Below are 14,178 nucleotides of genomic sequence, written 5' to 3'. Positions count from 1 at the left end.
GGAAATTACGTTGAAAAAAAGTGCCATTATATGGCAATGTCAAAGTTTCAGGTTTAAACTCATGAATATCAGAAAATAGAGAATGTCAAAGTTCTCACAGTAATGGTAACACTTATGTCATAGTTTTGATTACTAGTTAAGATGTTAAACATATAACATATAAAATATATAACATATGTAATGTTATACGTTTAAACACCTTACCTTGAAATCAAAACTACTACATACATATATTGGGGGAAAACAGCATGTGATCGTGCAATTAAAGACTTTGTCACAATGTGTATGAACAAAGGGACAGAATATAGTATTACATACACATGATAAAATAAAAGCATATTAAAGTTGCAAAATAAGCACACACAAAATTTAGGAAGTAGCAGAATTAATTCTTAACCTTAATTTTCCCCCCTTCCTCAGTCACATTGCTACAAAGTCTTTAATTACATGATCATGATCAGATGCTGTCTTTTCCCTAATAAGATCGCTGCCTCATTCATTGACCAAAATGGATGGCGTTCAGTGAATGAAACAGCTGTTCAATATTTCTTTTTGTCCATATCATTCAGTGTATAGGCTCATTCTTTATTTGCCATACTACATCAAACCACTGCACTGAATCTAAAATTATTAATTTCTCCACTGTTGCTCTGGAAGTTGTACAAATCAAGCAAAACTTCTCCACTCTTGAAGAAACCACGTTCTCCTGCTTATATAAATATCACAGAAATACAAAAATCACACCTGATTTTTCAGGTTTTAAAAGCCCAGTTTTGTCACTGATCCAAAGGTGCTCAGAAACCACAGTAATGAATGTAGTATAAGAACCTGAATACAATAGAAGTAATATGAGCATACAAAAACAGGGTCAATTGAGAAAGTATTTATTCTTTATCTAACTGTTGTCCTTAGAGGCTCCAGTGACGTTGGAGCCCCGTTGTGCTAGGTTCTGTACAGACATGTAGTAAAAGTCTGCCCCTGCCCCAATGACTAATTTGATCATCTCTACTTACGAACTGTATCAAATTCCTTGAGCATAAATCTCCACTAAACAACTTCCTCTTTTAGTTTCTAATGGACAATTCCTCCCAATTCTCATTCTGAAAATGTTTTCAGTTAAAATCTATTCAGTAGTTCACTAAATTATTTGCTTTTGCCTCATCTCTTTTGTAAATATGGTGTGTGTGTGTCTGTGTGCATGCACAGGGGGTGGTTTTCATGCATTTTCCAAGACTTGTAACATTAGAACTTTTCATACATAAAGAGAATATTCTCACAGGAAATTGATTTGGTAAACTGATCTAAAATGGCAAGTTGTAATTTGTCATTCATTTGCTCCAAAAGATTATTTACTTCTTTTTTACTTTTAATACTTATTAATTCTGATTTGAGCCTTTAAATTGCCTACCTTGCTACTGCTGGGTTTTGTTACTGGACCATACTGTTGCACTTTAGTTATGGTTGGGTGTTGTTTGTGATGTATTTTTAAATTAAGTCAAAGGTGCCATATGTCAAACATATGGATTTTTTGTGCATGTTTATAATCCCAAATAAATAACTACAGGCCATACCCTTAGGTGGTGTGAATTGACATAGCTCCATTAAAATCAACAGTATGCTGATTTACACCAGCTGAAGATCTGGCCCAAAGATTTTACAATTTGTTTTAAACAGATGCTAAACTTAACAAAGTGCTATTTAATTGATTAGTTGAAGCACAGTTATCTGAGGATGCAACTTTATTGAAGCTGATGCACTGTAGCATATTGCATTGCATAGTTTCATTGGCACAGGTGGGTCATTGACTAGAATTCCATGGGAAACCCTCATAACCAGCCAAGCAGCCTGGAATCATTATTAAATAAGACCTTTCCATTTAAAAGAATACTAAGTTTAACAAGATATCAAGTACCAAACATCATGGAAATTCCAAATCCTGCTCTCAGTTACAAGTGTAATCACACCGTTCTAACCAGTGGAGTCACATAAGTATAATCCCAGACTTTAAACAGAAGAAATTGGCCTCACTAGATGTACTTATAAGTGAATATTTTACATGTGGACCATCTGTAATGATGGGTACAGTACCCTTTATACAGTATATTCAGAGTTACTCTATTAGGACAGTATTGAGGTGAAACTTTTGTCTTTCGGTGGGAAGGACATTATAAAAAAGCTAATAATTCAGCTGCTTAATGTCAGTAAGCTTTTGAAAAAACACTACTATACATCTGAGGAGGACACGCAGGAGAAACTAAAGTCATCAAAAGGACATTTTTTTTTAGAAAAATCATTACTACAGCTGGAATACAGAATGTAGCTGGAGTGGAAAGGGAATGACCTCAGAATTGTGCAGTCTCAAAAAACAAGACAGGGCAATCAACTATTAGTTAGAATATTTGGAATTTGGCAAAGGTTTATGTACAGTTACAAGGCATCTTTTAGATACATCTTTAGATTTGAAATATACAATATTTTCACCCTTTGACTACAGGAACAATTTATAGAACCATATAATTACTACATACCTTTATAACAAGGAGCCTGACCTGGTGAATTATGGGGAAGACTAGAAACCAGGAAATGGCAAATTTTAATCCCAGTTCTGTCATAAATGTGCACAGTGATGCTGGGCCAACTTCTTAATCTCTTTCCCTCAGTTTTTTACTTCTCTATGAAACAGGGAAACAACCGCTTACATACCTCAGAGATGTTCTCAAGATTAGTTTATTGTACAATGCTCTGAAAATATGAAGTCAACATACAGTTGCTAAGAATCATCACCAAAGTGTTTCATTCAGTCCTGCACTTCATCCTCTCACCAATATCTCCTCAAAGCTCTGTCATAATCATCTTAAATTTTACATAGCCATAACCAAACCTGAGTGCCTGACCTTTCTTCCAAAACCATCTCCATTCTCTCTGTCAACTTGATAATACCCTTATCCTTCCTACCACTCAAACCTATAATGGGTATCATCTTTAACTCCTTCCTGTTCCTTTCCTTGCCTATTCAGGATGTGTTCAATTTTTGCTGCATCTTCCTACATAACATTCTAAAAACTTATCATTTCTTTTTCTCTCTAAATCTACAACTCTCGTCCAGGCCTCATCCTCTCAAATCTGACCATTGCGCTGCCTTCCCGTCTGGTTTCCATGATGCCCTCATTGCTCCACTACTTCAGTCTACAAAATGTGCCAGCTAAGATCATCTTAATTGTCTGTTGTCCCATTCTCTCTTTGAATCTGACCACAGGTTTCCTGGTCTGCCATCACATTAAATTCATGCCTTTTCTCACCACTTTTCAGACCCTTTACAATTCTGATCCCCCTACTCCCATCCTTCAGTCCATGATTTCAAATGTTCCTGGATTCTTTGCTGATACTAAGCTCATACATATCCGCTTCAGTGAGTAACACTTTCTACCATCTCCAGTTCTCTAAGACACTGCATCTGAACCTGGCAGAGTTGGCTTCAGTTATACTCATTTCGACTACAGCAATGCAATATACCTGGACATAAAGCCACCAACTTTCAGGAAACTCCAGGTAACATTGACTACTTCAGTGCATCTCCTCAACAACACAGGCTACTATGAGCACATCTGACCTGTCCTCCACTCTCTACACTGCCTTCACACAGATCACTGAGTGAAGTTCAAGGTCCTTATCTTCAAGACACTCCATGCCCTGAGCTCATGGTATCTAAGAGATTGTCTGAAGCCTCAGTATGAACACTATGGTCAACAGCTCAACTTCTCTGGCACAATGGAAATTTCTTCCATAAAGGTAAAGCTTGTCTAGGGCTGGTCTGAAACTGTTGAATAAACTCCCCTAGGAGCTAAGGACCATCACAAATCTCACCACTTTCTGCTCCAAATGCAAGGCTCACTTCTTCACACACACACAGAAACATGTACCTTCAAAAAAACCAAACAAGCCAAAATCCTGCCAAAACAAAAACATTATGCTGCACACACAATTCTCATCCTCAGGACATGGTGAGAGAGAGAATAAACCACATGTGACAGATATTGGTCACATTGATTATTGCAGTATAGGAAGGAACTCAGATACTTCAGTGATGAGGGCAGTATAATAACCTATAGAGAACATGTATGTGATGGGGTGGGCTAGCCCCAGAGCCCTCCTGATGGAGGCCTCAGGGTCCTGCCACACCCATCCCAGGAAAGGAGCAGTGGAGGTAAGTCCTCCAAGTGGCCTAGAGAGACTGCGCAGGAAAGCAGCCAATCAGGTGGTGGCTGCAAAGGGCTATCAAATCAGAGGATTGCAGACTAGTATAAAAGGAGCTTCAATGCAGACCAGCATCAGTTCCTTGCTAGAGCCAGAGTAGTACAGATGGTTCCCTTGCTGGACAAAGGGAACTGCAGCACCTTGGACAGCTCAGTCCTGGCAGGGGCCAGGGGAGTGAGGAAGAGCTTCTGGAGGACTGCTAGCGTGAACATAAAAGAGCCCTGAGGGAGAAGTCTGGGGCCATGGGGAAGTGGGGCAGGGAACTGAAAGCAGTTTAGTTGAAGAGTCATGGCACCATGTGGCTGCTATTCTTAGGGTCCCGGGCGGGGATCTGGAATGGTAGGTCCCCACCCATAGGCCACTGGGCAAAGTGGCCTACAATTGGACAGCAATAAACCCCCAGAAAGAGATCTGAACTACTTAGTGGCCCAGCTGGAGAACTGGGGCCAGAAGGGCCCAAAGAGGGCAAAAGCATTGCCTCAAGGGAGGAAGTCCGGGGGTATGGCTCACAACCGGGGCTGGGACTGTTTAAAGACTGCAGGTACATTTGACCAGAAGAGGGTGCTCGTGAGAGATGGGTGCCACACTGTTACAGAACAGAATAAAATTTACCAACTCCTATGTCTTATTAGGTGTCCCCAAGCCTCTTTACTCTTTTATCAATTACACTATCTTCCCAGGAATGCTTAGTTGCCTTATCAGATCAAACTTGCTCAATGTACTGAATCAAAGGCCTGACAAAAACCTATAAAAAGTGCAGCACCTGGCTTATTAAGTTGAGCCTTCTTATCAAAACAGCGCCTTAAGGTAAAGATCAGATCAACAGTGGAAGAACCAGGTCTAAAACTGCACTAAGCATCCTGGCCTTTGCCACGAAGTGCAGCATTGATTCAAGAAATTAACCCAGAAGCAAAGAATTTTCCTGGAACCAATAATAGCCTATTACCTCTATCGTTGCTACATTTGGCCATATTGCCCTCTTTGAACAGAGGCAGAATAACACCATTCTTTCAGTCACCAGAGATGATGATAGTGTGCCAGATGGTTAAGAAGAGCTTAAGTAGCCATGGCACAACAATACCCTCACCTGTCTTCAGCAACTTAGGAGTGATGTTACAAATCCTTGGTGCCTTCCCAGATTTCACCTTATGGACTGCAACATGGATTTCTTTTTAGATGAAGGAAGGTGGCTCTAGCAGAACTTCCTTCTCCACTGCAAACAGAAGAGGGGCCGCAGGCAGCAGAGAATTAAAGAATACCTTTAAATGACATTGCTCTTGATGCAACTAATCTTGCAGACACTGGCTTGTGGTGCCATCCTGATTCTTTACTGGACAAGCTTCCCCCACAAACACCAGAAAGTTGCATACAGGCTTTGGAGGTCCTGCCTGGCAGTGCCCTGTTCTAAATTGGCTGCCTGAGTCAATCATCAGGATTGCTTATCTTTCTTACACAATCACTTGACAACATTTTGAAGTTGAACCCATTTTGCCTTTGCTTTTGCCCTCAACAAACATGTCTCAAATTGTAGTCTCTCTTTGTTCTTAGCTCCAACTTCAGGGAATGTCTTCTCACTGATCCATAGGTGACTTTAGAAGGGTTGAGGCCCCAGCACTGAACTGGCAGTGGTCAGCACTGATGACTTGTAACACTGCTGCTCTTCATCAGACAGTGGAAGTAGTATTTCAGTCTCTAATGCTTCCATGGACTTAAGCAGTTCAGAACGGAAAGCCATCTGAGAGCCTAGTTCTGATAAGAGCTTTTGGCTGAACTAATTTCAGTCAATTAACTACTTATTGTTGAAGTCAAAGGCACACTTTTGTCAGCAGAAGTGTTGTTGATAGAAGAGCTGTATAATAGAACAGAAGCTGTGTTCGAGTCAGTGGCAGATACATGGTATGGTTTCCTATTTCCATGGAAGTCCAGCAATGCCGGGTTATGTTACCATCATTGTACAATACTGTCATTGACTGGTTGATGGATATGCTTGAGGTAGCTGTTGGTGGCATTGAGCTGGACACCATTCTGCTTCGAGATCCTGAATACGCCGATGACATTGTCTCTTTGGCTCAGTTTTTACTTCAGCCTGTGTTCGTCGTTATACCCCTCTGTAACGGGGTCTATCAGGAATTCTCTGCACACTGCTGGAGGCATTGGTACTCTGACACTCCTTGCTCAAGGAAAACCCAGTCAGACTGGGCTACCAAAAAGACTTAGTCCTCCAGAGACCTAGAAAGGTCAAGAGGAAATACTGACCAATGGGGAGCCAGCAGACCAGTTAAAAAGGCTTGCCTACTTCTTCTCAAGGGAGAACTAGGTGAGATTGGAACAGAGGAGGAGCTCAGTGCTAGCTCAGACCCCCACAGACAGGCCAGGGCCTTGCCTTCAAGTGCATCAACTAAGCACTTGCATTACAAGATATTTTTATTTATTTAAAGGTGCAGATGAATTCTGAGGTTTTTACATTTATTTAACTGTTTAGATACTGATAACAAGCTTACAGCACAGGCCACCTTGCTTCAAGCAGGCAGCCAAATCTTCTGGACTGACAGGGAAGTGCTTGCAGTACCAAATGTGGCCCTGAAGGAGGTGCTACAGAGCAGCCCTACCTGCCACAAATGCTCACCACTTTAGTTAGTATCTGATCACCTTCTAGTAGTATGTTAATCAATGTGATTGTACATCACTCATATGTTATTTATTCTCTTCCTCCCCTCCCTTCCCCCCACTCCCCGAGGGAGAGGTATGTGCAGTACAGTGTTTCCAGGATAGTTATATATATATATATGTGTGTGTGTGTGTGTGTGTGTGTGTGTGGATATGGATGCAAAAAACAGAATCAAAGCCTGGAAAATGACTGGATGATGATATAAAGGTGAAAGACAACATGATCCTAAAAGTGTTGATGAAATCAAGTAGGAATTTAATACATATGTTCAGTCATAACTCTAGTGCATTCACTGAACATTCATTTACATGTACCAAGCAAAACAAATATAGGCTAGCAAGTGCAAAAGAATCATTAACAACTATGGATAATACAAGATTAAAAACAGAAAAGGGAAATAAAGCAATTACAAGAAAGGGCTTCTTGCAAAGGTTGGTTATGTCTCTGGGTTCCGAGGGCAATGCTAACTCAGTAACAAAATGTGTATATACAGTTTCTTTGACTGAAGGAACAGCTCTCCCCATGGGATATTCTGCACAGCATTGCTCCTGTCCTCAATACATACATCAATAAAGAGAAATAGATAAACTATAACAGTGATATCCAGAACACTCAGCCTTCTAGCTGGCTCTAAGCTACTCTAAAAGTCTGCTCTAAAATACTGATCAACTCTCACCTGCAGAGGACACCAATCCCAGGTTCTCCTCAGCGTGTAGGAGAGTTGTTAGAACACAGGTCATTTGAGGAGAAAGGTATGTACTATACTCATCCATACAACATACTGGGGAAAGATACATACTATAATGACATTAGCAATGCACAGACAATGCTTAAAATGTCTACCAAATAATGCAAAGATAATCTTCTCCCATGGTAAATCCTCTCTGTGAGATCTCTTCATATTGGGATATGACTATTGACCCACTGCAGAAAAAACTATGGGAACTGCCCACAAATCTGGGCAAACCACACTCAGGACCTGCACCTCCCCTTGAATTCTGAGCCCTGTTGGGCTTGGTTCCCGTCTCCATGGCAATGTGGCTCCATGGGAGCTGAACTACCAGGAACCCTTCTTGGCCACAGAGGCTCTATGGAACCAGGAAGGACTGGGGGGCAGAGGATAAAGGAAGGGAAGATCCAGGGGATCCTCAGAAAAAGTTATAAAGGCCTAGCATGTATTTTCTTGGCAAGAATTTCTGCAAGGCCTGAGATGGAACAATATGCAGCCTCTCCAGCCTGTTTTGGCCTCCTTCCTTGGTCCACCCAATCTCCACTCCCTCTCCCTGCATAGACTCCTAGCCTATGTATCATGGGTTCCTGAGAGGGAGGGAGAGGTTACCATGGAGACAGGTCGCCTCTTCTTTCCCCTGCCCAGATGTAAAGATACATATACACTGAGGTGTCTCTCCATATGCAGAACTAAAGGGGACGATCTATGCCAATAATATCCAGGCCACTCTTTCCCAAAACAAGCAATGTGGTATCAATATTCTGCTGCCTCTGCAAACTGTAAGCATGTCTGACTGCAAGAGACCAATTTATTTTCAAATCTCAGTTGTGAGGGAATAAAATGAGTTGCTTCCTCGTGTAGCCTGTAACATTCCTGAGCAGATTATGCTTTTTATTCTTCCCACCTAATGGAAAAAGTCTGTGTGTGATTTAAAGGGCTTCTAAACTGGTTTATCCATCAGGCAGGCTTTAAAACAAATAAACAAAAGTAATCTCAAACTGCTGAACCCAATCAGCAAGACTTGGTGATAGTCCGTTAACTTCACACCTGAAGTAATTACAGAGGGCAAAAAAGAACTTATTTTGATTTCATTTCATTTTTAAGGTGAGGAAACATCTCCTACCTTTGACTGATCAAAGCATAAAGTGCTGCATAACAAGCACTCTCTATTTTGGTGCAATAAAATATTTTGGCCCATGCATTAAAGTAAAGAATGTCTGGAAGTGCATTTCATTATTTTGTGAAAAAATCGCTACAAAATACATTTGGTCTGAAATTAGATATTCTAAATGCATCATCAAGATTGCAATTAACAAGATGCGGAATACAGCAAAGCTGGAGACTGTCTTTACTCACATACAAAAGAATGCCTCGTATCCATTAAGAACATGATTCTCTTTTGATATTTTACCATCTTAAAAAAAAAAAAAACAACAACCCCACAAACCATTGAATCTATGTCATTCCTCTGAGGTAGTTATAAGGGATTTATGACCTTAGCAGGTGAGCATGCTCTATTGAAGGGCAGCTGTGTATAACAAGAAAATAGTTTGCCAAGGAAATAACCAGAAATTACTATAAATTGGGGAAAAAAGAAAACAAAAAACATGGGTGTGGGTTTTATTACATTGAACCTGAAGAGAATAAAACTGAAATGCACAAAATCACTTCTGAGAATGTTGTTACTATTGCAAGATGGTTGGTTTGTCTTTTGATTTTTGAACTCCTTTTGCCCATCGTGTATGAGAGAGAGAGAGAGAGAGAGAATTAGTGTTGAGTATTCTCCCAAATTTATTGTGTGATGATGGTGACTTGGATGGTGACTCTGGAGGGCTAAGCCACAGAGGAGAGGCTCTGCAGCTCCTGACCAGTGAGAGAAGGGATGCAGAGCAAGTGACTGAGGCAACAGCAGAAAATCTTGGCCTGTTGCAGCAGCCCTCACCTCCACAACTGCCCATCCCCTGCCCAGCAATTAATTCTGCCCCCAGCCTCCAAATCAATCCTGTCCCCAGACCCCCCCCCATGAGTTCAGTCCCCCTCCCAGCCTTTCCTCTGGTTCTCCTGGCATTCTTCACCCACCTCCCCCAGGCCTGGGGGGCTGCAATGGGGTCCCCTCTCCCCCTTTCAGCCTGGGGACAGCAGCGCCAGGGGCTCTTCACCCTCCGTTAACCCTTCCCAGACTGCAAGGAGGGTGGAGAAGGGAGTGGAGTCACCCTCAGCTACTGAGAGGTTTCTGCTCCCTCCTCCACTCATGTGGCAATGGCTTAGAGTTGCTGAAGGGAGAAGGTTTCTCAGAAGACAGGCAAGTGGGTGAGGCAGCCAATCACTGGGGGTGGGGTTCCCCATGAACGGGTTCAATTTGCCAAGGATGGAGCCTCTCATGTCATTACCAGACTGGTTCCAGCCCCTGCTAAATTTCTATCAGTCAAAAACAATAATAATAATGAGAGCTGACAATAATTTGCATGGGTGGGCACCCAGTGTGATCCTCAGCTCCAGTGGGGAAGGAGGGTGAGTAGTTTGTGAGCTCTCTAGTGGTGCTCACTGTTCTCAGTGGTGTAGATGCTTCCTGAAACCATGTAAAACAGCAGTATGTATGTAGCTAGGCCAGCTGTGTTGGTGTATATTTAGTAAACAAAGTTATGTGGAATCCCACTGTACCCATATGTCTTCTCCGAATGGTTTTTGCTGTGTAAAAAGCAAAAGACAAACTGAGTGGGGAGAATCATAGAATCATAGAATATCAGGGTTGGAAGGGACCTCAGGAGGTCATCTAGTCCAACCCCCTGCTCAAAGCAGGACCAATCCCCAACTAAATCATCCCAGCCAGGGCTTTGTCAAGCCTGACCTTAAAAATATCTAAGGAAGCAGATTCCACCACCACCCTAGGTAACGCATTCCAGTGTTTCACCACCCTCCTAGTGAAAAAGTTTTTCCTAATATCCAACCTAAGCCTCCCCCACTGCAACTTGAGACCATTACTCCTTGTTCTGTCATCAGCTACCACTGAGAACAGTCTAGATCCATCCTCTTTAGAACCCCCTTTCAGGTAGTTGAAAGCAGCTATCAAATCCCCCCTCATTCTTCTCTTCTGAAGACTAAACAATCCCAGTTCCCTCAGCCTCTCCTCATAAGTCATGTGTTCCAGTCCCCTAATCATTTTTGTTGCCCTCCGCTGGACTCTTTCCAATTTTTCCACATCCTTCTTGTAGTGTGGGGCCCAAAACTGGACACAGTACTCCAGATGAGGCCTCACCAATGTCGAATAGAGGGGAACCATCACATCCCTCGATCTGCTGGCAATGCCCCTACCTATACATCCCAAAATGCCATTGGCCTTCTTGGCAACAAGGGCACACTGTTGACTCATATCCAGCTTCTCGTCCACTGTAACCCCTAGGTCCTTTTCTGCAGAACTGCTGCCGAGCCATTCGGTCCCTAGTCTGTAGCGGTGCATGGGATTCTTCCGTCCTAAGTGCAGGACTCTGCACTTGTCCTTGTTGAACCTTGTGAGATTTCTTTTGGCCCAATCCTCTAATTTGTCTAATCTGAGAGCATCGGAGCAGAGCAAGGAAGTCTATCTGTTCTTGCATAACCCACTGCTGCTGTACCAGCTCTGACTGCGGCTCCAAGGGAGCTGGGATTTCTAAGCTCCATGCCGCTTTGAGCCCTGGTGTTGGAGGTCTATATGCCCCTAGGGGAGTTGGGTACCTTATAACTGATTCTCCTCCTCCTGAAGGCCTGAGGAGATGTTGGCTATGGTGGGGGACTTTTGGGAGGTGGATGCCCCTTGATTCAATGGAATGAGAGGCAGGAAGGGCTGGGCAGACTGTACTGGGTATTGGGGCTGTGATGGGTGTTCACCCCACACCAGCACAGATGGGGTTAAAGAGGAAAGAGAGGCCAATTAGCCTTAGACTGCATCTGCTGGGGTGTTAAGAGGCAATCAGACTGAGAATGAAGCTCACAGCTCACATGGTCAGGAACAGGAGAGGCTTCCATAAAGCTTTGGAGCTGAGGACGGAAGAGGGCTGCAGGAAGGAAGCCTGCAGTCACGTTCCCTGATACAAGGGGGAGAGTAGGAGCCTCTAATAGGAGTATAGAAAGCAGTCCAGGGAAGGAGCAGTAAGGCTGAGAAAATTGACATGAACTGATGGTTTGAGGGTCACTGGATTGGTACCCAGTGTGGAGAGCAGTCCTGGGTTCCCCTACCATCCACTGTGGGAGTGGTCCAGTCAGCACAGTGGAGATGGAGACTGCCTGACACTTTGAGGAAAGAGTCTCTGATAATACCCTGGATGGGGAGGATGATAGTTACTTGGCTCTGGTTACTTGGCCTCTCCTTCATGGCTTAGCCGGAGGTCTAAGCCATGAAGGAGAAGCACTGAAGTTCTCGACAAGTCAGGGCGGGGCCACAGGGCAAGTGACTAAGGCAACGGGCTGAGCAACTGCAGCACGGTGCACGAACAGCGGTGAGCTAATTCTTCAGATGAGCCATAAGGAGACACCGGCAATTAGTGTATTTCTGACCCTGTCAGAGGCCCCCATTATGCTGGGTGCTGTAAAAACACAGAATAAAAGATGGTCTCTGCCTGAAGGTCTTTCCATCCAAAGACACAAACAGATAAAGTTTGTGGGGGGTTTCAAAGAGCAAACTAGCCTCAGAAAAGTTGGCAACAGTGGGTGCCCAGTGCGCATGCTGCACACTCTAAAGGGCAATTTATAACTGTAACCCTTCTGCCCATCAGAGTTGGTGCAACAAGGGCCGGGTTCAGTATCTAGGGGATCCATTCCAATAACACAATGCAAAACCGGCTCGAGCCCCCACCCAATGACCTGGGACAAATATACACCACCCCTGCTGGGTGCCTCCAAGAGGCAATACTTCCCCTCTCGCAAGCACCTAGTCTGAGTGTAGCAAAAGCCTTTTAATAACAGAGAGAAACAATGTGGCATTATGTTGGGGAAACACCACTAACAGGATTCATAACACAACCCATGAGCAAAACCCATCCCAAGCAAATTGGGCCTTTCCAAGGGTTCTTTCCCTTTGGTTCTTGAGTCCAGCAACCCAAAAGTCACCCAAAAGTCCAACAACCCCAAAGTCTCTGTCCCTGGTCAGTGCAGCCCCAGAGTTTGAAAGTTTATCTGCAGAGTTTTACCTCCCAACCTGGGTGGAAATGGGTGGGGGGGTGTTAAGGGGCACCTTACTTGATCCGAAGCAGATTGTCCCACCTCTCCGTGGGGCTCTGCTCTGCTCTACCAGCTGTCCCACGAATCACTGTGCTCTGCCAGCCCCCTGTGAGCTGCTCCAGCCATCCCGCAAACTGCTCCGCTCCACCAGCTGCTCCACTCCGCCAGCCATCCTATGAACTGCTCCGCAATATATCTTCAGCCCCCCCCCCACTACTTAACACAACACTCGGTGATTTCAGCTCTCACTACTTTTATCTCTTTCATGATTTCAGCTTGTAGTAGGGGAGCCTCAGTGCTGGTGCACCATTAGCCCAAAGTGAATTCAGCTCAGCAGCCTGTAACTAGACTCCTAATAGAATCAAAATTAGCTCTGCTATTCCACAGTGGAGAGAGTGCAATTAGCATGCAGGGGCCCATACCACCAGGTATTAATACCTTTCCCCAGCCTCTCTCAATTCACTGGGTTTTGGAACCCATGACCCTTCCTTAGCGAGTGCTCCTTAGTTGATGATGTGTCCCTCCATCATAACAAAAGGCCAAGTACAGTTCCACTGTCCTTGATTCACATAATCAGGATAATAACAATTTATTCTTCCTGCCCCAATAACAGAGAAACTGGGGATCCCACAGCAGCCAAAGTGACCATTTGGGTAGCTATGGGCTCATGCTAGGCAGGGTGGGTGTGCCTATGCAAATGAGATCAGCCCCTGAAGTTCTTTTCCACAACTTGCCAGAACTCACCACCAGATGTCAGGGTGGAGCTCATCCTAACTCTGCTTACATAACTTTAGGAATTATAGAATATAAAGAGTTATTTTTAGTTTGGAAGATGCCATTTTAAAAACATCTGTCCTCATTTCTAATTAACAGGTCAACCCTTGCATGGTATTTATTGACATGAACAGGTCAGGGAAGATCTCATTTAAACTCTCTGGCATTGTGGAAACAAAACAAAAACTCAAGAATGGCATTTTAGACACTGAATTAGCGGAGGAGGTTTGGAACAATTTATTTTTTATGTGTTGGAAAAGTGACACACTAGCAGCAAAAGGTCAGATTTTCTCTTCTCTTTCTGATCTAACTTCATTTTTGCGTGCAACGAGACAGAGACACAAGCAACAGGCAGAAGAATGAATCAATAGTTTTCATGGTCTAGAGAAAATGGTTCTGGTAAAATAAAGCCGTCTCCTGCTACGGGGGATGGGAGCTGGGGGAGGTATCTGCTAGGATATAGATATTCAGGCCTGTCGATAAAGGCCTGTACTCGAAGAATTTAGGTGTATTCTTATCACTTGGCTAGTTAGAGGTATAAAAGAAATAATCAAAATCA

The 14,178-nt window shown here is 43.4% G+C and overlaps 1 protein-coding gene across 2 annotated transcripts in view; it reads right to left on the bottom strand.

Annotated features, from left to right (window-relative positions):
• The window catches only part of CNTN5 (contactin 5), a 955,706-nt gene that overhangs the window by 700,404 nt on the left and 241,124 nt on the right, over positions 1 to 14,178 (bottom strand). The gene's annotated exons all lie outside the window — the stretch shown is intronic.

The sequence above is a fragment of the Natator depressus genome, chromosome 1 (genome assembly GCF_965152275.1).
Source record: "Natator depressus isolate rNatDep1 chromosome 1, rNatDep2.hap1, whole genome shotgun sequence".
In the NCBI taxonomy this organism is placed as follows: Eukaryota; Metazoa; Chordata; order Testudines; family Cheloniidae; genus Natator; species Natator depressus.
This window is presented reverse-complemented; position numbering and strand designations above follow the sequence as displayed.